We start from the raw sequence: 7,204 nt of genomic DNA on the forward strand, positions 1-7,204 counted from the left end.
ATTTGCATGGGGGAGACCTGAAATTCCCTAGAGTCAGCGCAGTGTTAGAAGCACAACACTGGAGACTGCCATCTTCTGACTGACTTGGTCCTGCTCTTAAGAAACTATCACCAAGTATTTCTGAGGCTGAATCCCTTTCCATAGCAACTCAAATCCCTGAACACCCCAGGTGCAAAGATGGTCAGTTGTCAATTAGTTATTCGCACCCACTTCTTTAAAATCCATTCCACTTTCAGCTTGGTAGATTATAGCCAATGGTTCTACAACCTTGCAGAAGTTTTGAGCTACCTGACATATCTCCAGGTCACACCAACAAAAGATGTGCAAACACTCCTGTTCAACACACAGGTGTATTTTCACTCCTCTGTTGACAGTGTTCCCAGTACAGTGACCACTCAGACACCTCCCCAGGGTACCAGAAGCAAAATCATGCTCAGAGCACCCAGTGAGCACCATCCTTATAAAGAAACAAACGACATTTTGAAGCACTTTGCACTCTACCGGGGCCATCGTTCCACAGCCCTGCATTTTGTCAACTGTCCTTCACTGCTTGTGCTCAGCTCTGCTTGCTGAAAGGGCACCGCACGTCACAAGCAGGGACGAGGCCACCCGGAGAGGCAGGAAAGGGTTTTAGCGTAGGCGAGCGTGAGTTTGTACAGGTCTGCTCTGTGACAGGGCAGAACTCCTGCATGAAGCTTCATCTACCCAGCTACCGCACTGCCATCAGATCTGTGTCATTCTGACAGGTTACTGAGCGTGTTTCACTGGTACTACACGCAATCTCCGAGCACAAAGCAGTGTGATTTAGGTGTCTTGTGGAAGAAAAGGCATGCTTGTACAATGCCTCTTCATTCTTCCAATACTTTTTCTTTCTCCTCTAAATGGGATGCTCAAAAAATCCCAGCTGCATTTTATGAAATTATATTTTTCAAGTTTCTTGCTAAATATCTCAGTCAATTTAAAAAACAATAGCAAACACAAACTGAGTTTCTTTTCTTTGCATGTGTTATTAAACACATTAAACAACCCCCTCCACGCACAAGGAATAGAAGGGCTGGAATAAGCAGAAAAACAACTTACCGCAGAAGAGCTACTAGTAATTACTCAGCAAATACAATAAATCAGCGCATATGTGGAAAATAAGCGCACTTCATTTTGTTTTGAGTATTTTACAAGCGTGGGTGACAGAAGCAGGCAGCAGAATATAAATGTGATACAAGTGCCTTTTGCAGTATGTGTGTTTCCATCAAAGTTGGATTTTTTTTTCCTCCTCCTCTCCTTTTGATTGATTTAAACTGATGGATGGTGAAGCAGGATTCTGAATTCACGGGTGCCTCAGCAAAGCAGTAAAAAGCAGCACAAGAAACAACTACAAATATTCACGCTAAAATCTCATGCTCCCATTTGAGTTATTGAACAGGGCAGCTCTTCCAAGTAGGTCCAATCCTCAGCTCCTCTAGAAACTCATTAGCTTTGACAACCTCTAAGCTGGCATTCAAGTCCACTCAGATGAGACTATGCCAGAGACACCAGACATGGGATTCAGACACGTTTCTTGAGACTTAGACAGCGTCTGTCCTCAGAGAGGCTTGGGAGTAAGGCTCAGTTTTGCAGTTGTGTAGAGTTCAATTTTAAAATCAGTTCTGCCTTCTGAGGTTGCAATAGTGGTCTTACAGCCACGAATAAAGTCAGTGTCTCACAGACATTTGCCATGAATTCTGTAAACTCTCTTTACTGTCAACAATAAGAGCCATGAACTCTAAACATTGCTCCTCCATAGGAGAACTTTTCTGAGCAAAGAATCAGCCCTCCACTTGCTAGAGCACAAGAAAGAGGAAACAAAAATCAAAGGAGCGGTGCACTGCCAAGGCTATTTAAACAAATAGCTTAAAGAAGCAGAGGAGGTGTGGGAATGTAACCACCCTGTATTGTCATGAATAAAAGTGACACCTTTGAAAGAAGAAAAGCAGAAACATTACTCCAAATGCAAAGGATGTCCCAGCCCATGGGTAACTTTAAACCTCTATCTGGCAGATACAATTCTGTTAGTTGGCCATGAACCACATGCCTTTACATTTATGCTGGTCCTCAGATCCCTAGAGGACACGGCAAATCAATGATTAGCATATCTGTGCATGCGGATCTGCCTTGTAGGTAATTCTCGTTCTGGTTAAGATATGAGAATAACACAGTATGAATCCTTCAGGAAAATGGATCAAAACACTGTCTTATACATATAAGCCCATTCTGTCCCCACTCCCTTGCCTGTGGCCATCCCTTTCCAACTAATTATGTCCTCAATCACTCCAGTATGATTTTCACTATAACGAGAAAGGATTGCACCTGCACAAGACACACCAGATGCTGTCATGGCATGTCCTGCACCCCACACTAGCAAAGTTCAGCCTTTTTGAAATAAAACCCAGAAACCTACCTGGCTAAGGAACGTTATCTTGCATTTCGAGAGGACGGACAGACTGTGATCCACTATTAGAAAAAAAAAAAAAGGCAGCACAATAAAGATTACCATATGAATGATGCTACTCTCCATTTCCTACATCATGTGGAATTGCCCCCATTGCTGTCACAGGTGATTCGGGCAGTTATTGACTGTGACAAGGGGACAGGCTGTTCACCGCTGTTCTGATCATGCACAGTGCAGAGGCTACCAATGGAGCAGGTTTTCCAAAAAGGGAGGAAATAGGCGAATGTTGCCCCCGTATCTAACAATCCAGTCAATCATTACTCAGATCAGCTCCTAGTTCTGCTGCCTCCCTTTTTCAACCCTTGTTCAAAGCCATCCAATAGACATTTATGGTTGCGCGACTTCAACAAAAGCATGAGATTTTCAGAATCAGGACATGCATTGTGAACAACAATGCCACGACTGCTCTCTCAGCTGCTGCCATGCAAGCATTTCTAAAAAGTACCATTGAAAAGCAAGTTTCACCCTGGATGTGCAAACACAGCAAACAATGCCTAAATAGGTAAGAGGATTTGTGAGCAAGCAGCAGCACAAATTTCACACACTAGAAGCAATAAACATGTTGGTCATTAGCTTTGTGTTTATGCTTCATCCAAACATCTACCTATTAAAAACCTCAAGAGCTTTGGGTGTTCTTCAGAGAACAAAGAGTTTGCAGATCGATGTTTGCACCCAGACTTTTCTGTGATCAGATTTAAAAAAAAAAAAAAGGAAAGAAAAAGAAAAATCCAAACAATGAAAACCTGGGCTGTGAAGAGTGCAGGGCTACATCTACAGAACTCAATGTAACTCAGACCAGGCTATGTGAAGAGCATGGATTTCCTCCAGGGTTGGGAAGTTAAAAGCACAGAGCGTCACAAACCCCCAGCCAGAGCCACAACTGACACTGTGCAGCAAGCTGTGGAGAACAAACCTCCTGGCTGCCAACCAAGAACAAAACTGAACCTGTTTAATTCACATGGGATTCTCACCTGGGAAAGAATGGACTAAAAACCCAGCAAAGGCTTCAAGACTTAAGCTGTCATATCCAGGGGTGCTCTCACTTCCTAAGAAATCACCACTCTGATTTCAGTCTCCCAAAGGAGGTGGCACAGCTGATTTCAGCACCATTGTGTCGAAACTGGTGGAGAACTGACCATGAGTCACTGACTTACTTGGCATAAACCCGGAGAGAGAAGACAGAGGCTCGCTAAGGCTTCTGGCAGCAGCATTACAGAATTTGTCTTTATTGTACCTTTATTTTCAGGAAACAACGACAGAGAAAAATAACTTTGAAGATAGATATTACTCTTGGAAGAGTCACCAAATTGGAACGTTAGTCTTTCACCATAATGGCAACCAGTACAAGTAGGCCAGAGTTAGTGGACTAAAAAAATATTTATTTTAAAGAGTGATGATATGTAGCTGTTTTCCATTAGATAAATTTGCGTATCTTGAGGGCCTAGTCCCCTGGTAAGTGACAATTTGACAATAAAATCGCACTAAAAGTGATATTCAGTATAGGTCCTCCTGAAGCCAACTATAGAAAACACACTTCCTCCATGCTGTGTATTATCTACAGAACTGCACCATATTTGTGGCTGCAGAAACTGTTAAGAAGAAATATCAGAGCACTAGAAAGTATGCTAATCAGCTCAGCATACTATCTGATGAAGTAACAATTATGAAAATGTTTTCCAATTTTAAAAAATCCCTCGAAACAATGAAGTTCATGTAGACTCCTACCATTGAACAAAGAGGCAGGGAAGACTGAGCAACAAATAAAAATTGAAAGCTTTTAATGATGATCAATGCTGTAAAAAAAAATTAAGATACAATATTTAAAAAAAAAGACAGCTATGATGCAATTGCAAATTCAAAAATATCCATCCTTTGCTACTGAACTCTCAATCCAGTCAAAATAAGTCTCAAATTGCAGACCCAGCAAAAGGTTCTCTAACTGAGCAGATGTGACAGCATGGCTGAGGAATTAAAGACATGGCTCCTCATCAGCTCTTTCTCTCCTCTGATGTTGCATCAATCAGAAAATAAAAAGCACATTCTTTATTGTGTGTGTTGAAACAGGTTAACAAGCACCAACAACTAGAACATTTTGCCCAGCAAGTCTACATATTCTGAAACAATTTCACATCCACCGTCAAAGGAGAAATAGCACTGAATATCATCCTTGTTGATACACGTGGGTTTAGCACGTTTTTCAGCATCACTGGTTTTCCACCCAGAGTGAGCATAAGCCAACGCTGAAATATGCCACATGAGAGCTAGCAATGAAAGCTGAGGAGGAGAGAAAGGAATACAAATAAATAAGAGGAGGTAGTAGGGAGTTGTTGTCATAGCTCCCAGTACTTGGCAGATCCTCAGTTGATGTAAATTTTCTCCTTTTTCCTCCAGTGTCAAGCCTCCAAAGCAGGTTCTCCTCCTGCACAATACATTCAAATTTACCGATGGACAAATGCAGAAAAGATGTCCCCTAAGGTCTTACCCATCTTTATTTTTAGAAACAGCCCTCCACCCCAAAAGAACAAATCACACTTGACAGTAATGAGATTACTTGTAAAAGAGAGAGGTCCACAGCAATGTCCTCAGACTAAACTGGATGTTCAAATACTGAGGGCAGTCATACCAAGTAGACAGTGCCTCAGAGGTAACCACTTCTGCAGTAACTCCTTGGAAACCTTCCTTCCCCAGTCAAGCACAAGAGCCCATTGTACAAAACTGAAAGGTTTAAAAACCCTCCTTCCTTGCGCCTCAGCAGAAAGTGGAAATCTGAGCACAGAGCCATGACTTCTGCTTCCCCTCACCTTACTCATCTGCAGTAGGGAGGATGTCACCTCAAGTCCCTGCTCTGTCCCAGGTGCCTTCATGCACCCACAAAGACCACACCTGCAGGACCAGTACTGTTACTCTTACCCATCTATTTCTTAAGTACTCACACAGAGGGATCAAGAGCACTATTGTACAACCTCAGATGTCAGCTAGCAAATCTCATCTCACTACCTGCAAGCTTTAAATGAGACCTGATCAAAATGCCCGCATTTTTCCCTTTTGGTACCACCTGGGTTTTCTAGAGGTGCAAAAAGACTCAGGATCGGGTCTCACAAAACATCCAAACCCCACAGGGCCATTTAATATAGTGACATTTCTGCTTCTCTGCTCAAAAGCGTCTTTTCCCTGCATGCAGCGTATCCATCACGCCCTGCTGCAGCACGCAGCCGTATCCCAAACTACCACCCAACTCCGCAGCCCTGCGGGACACCGGAGAGCAAAGCGCGGCCGGGGAACAGCCACAGAACATGGTGTCCGCCTGCAGGGACACCCGTCTCTCCGCGGGCTGCTTGCGGGAGTCCCCGCTGTGTCCCCGACCCTGCCAGGTGCCTGCGCAGCTGCCCCGCCGAGGCAGCGGAGGCGGCGGGAGGGACACCCCCTTCCCGGGGGAGGTTACCGGTGGAAGCGGCGCGGCCGCAGCTCCGCGCAGGGCGAGGGGCCGCCGGCACCTTCTCGGGGAAAAGCGCCCCCCGAAAATGAGCCGCGGCACCGCGGCGCTGCCTCCGAGCGCGCTCCTCGCCCCAGCGGGACACCCCGCGTCCTCCGCTCGCCATGTGGCGACCGCCGAGCCCGCACCGGCCCCGCACGGCCCCTGCCTGGTGCCGGCTCCCCCGTCTCTGCCACCGCGCTGCTTCCAGGGCAGCCCAGGGATGCTGAAGGTGCGGAAGACAAGCCCGTCAGCTCCCGCACCCCAGCCCGTCTCGGCTCGCAGACAGCGGGGGGAAGCAGGAAAGCAGCCGCGTCCCCCCGGCTCCCGCAGCCCAAACGCCCCCAAGGGCCGTGCCGGGCTCCTGCCGACCCCCGCAGCCGCCCCCCGGACACGGGGCCGCACGGGCGAGCCGGAGGCACCTCCGGCAGCGGAGCTCCCACCCGCCGCTCGTCGCCCTCCGCCCTCTGCCCCCGCACGGGCACCCCCGCAGCCGCCCCCCGGCCCCGCGCACCCGGCTCACCCCGCGGTGCGGCGCGGCAGCCCCGCTACGGGCGGCGGTCTCCATGCGGGCGGGCGGGCAGCGCCCGCCAGCCGGGCATCGTGTCCGCCCTCCGTCCTCGGCGCGGCGGAGAGGGGCGGGGGCCGGGGACGCCCTCCCTTTTCCTTCTTCTTCTTCTCCTTTCTCGCCCCTCCCGCCGCGTTTGTCCCTGACGACGCCCGCAGGATCACCACCGCGGCTCTTTCCCCATCGCCCGCCTCTCCGCCTCTGCCTCCCCGTGCGCCGGACCCGGCTCTCAGCCACCAGCCCCGGCTGCCGAGCGGGGGGAGGGGACAGGGGCGGGCGGAGGGACGGGGAGGGAGCGGGATCCCCCCGGGCACCGCCGCGGCTCCCCCCGGCTGGCCCGGCGCCCTCCTTTGTGCCGGAGCCACCGGGCCCCGGGGCTTTCCCCGCTCCTACCCGCCGCGGGGCGGGAGCAACACGACCCCTCTCCCCGGGGACGTTTCTGCCTGTAATTCGGTAATTGCCCCGCGGAGCCTGGACGCTGCCCGGCAGCCCCTCTCCTGCTGTTCCTCCCCGGCCCCCGCTGTGGGGAGCAGGCAGTTCCAGTGGCTTCACCCAGCAGCACCACAGCATGGACTCCCAAAAAAGGGAGGGAGGAGGAGAATGAACCCAGGGAACAAAGCAATCACACAGAGGGGTGAGACCTGGGTGACCTATAACAGTGTTGTTGCCCCTTATCCCC

At 49.3% G+C, this 7,204-nt stretch overlaps 1 protein-coding gene across 4 annotated transcripts in view; it reads right to left on the reverse strand.

Moving 5' to 3' along the window:
* PLPPR1 (phospholipid phosphatase related 1) overlaps window positions 1–6,753 on the reverse strand; it is a 131,796-nt gene extending 125,043 nt beyond the window's left edge. Inside the window, exon 1 of one of the 4 annotated variants that reach the window (XM_065861629.2) lies at window positions 6,481–6,753. The gene's annotated coding sequence lies outside the window, so the exon portion shown is untranslated. Of the gene's footprint in view, window positions 1–6,471 lie in introns of all 4 variants that reach the window. The other 3 variants (XM_071802580.1, XM_065861626.2, XM_065861627.2) reach the window with 3 other exon arrangements.
* Between the last annotated feature and the right edge of the window lie 451 nt (window positions 6,754–7,204).

Source organism: Patagioenas fasciata, chromosome Z (assembly GCF_037038585.1).
Source record: "Patagioenas fasciata isolate bPatFas1 chromosome Z, bPatFas1.hap1, whole genome shotgun sequence".
Lineage (NCBI taxonomy): Eukaryota > Metazoa > Chordata > Aves > Columbiformes > Columbidae > Patagioenas > Patagioenas fasciata.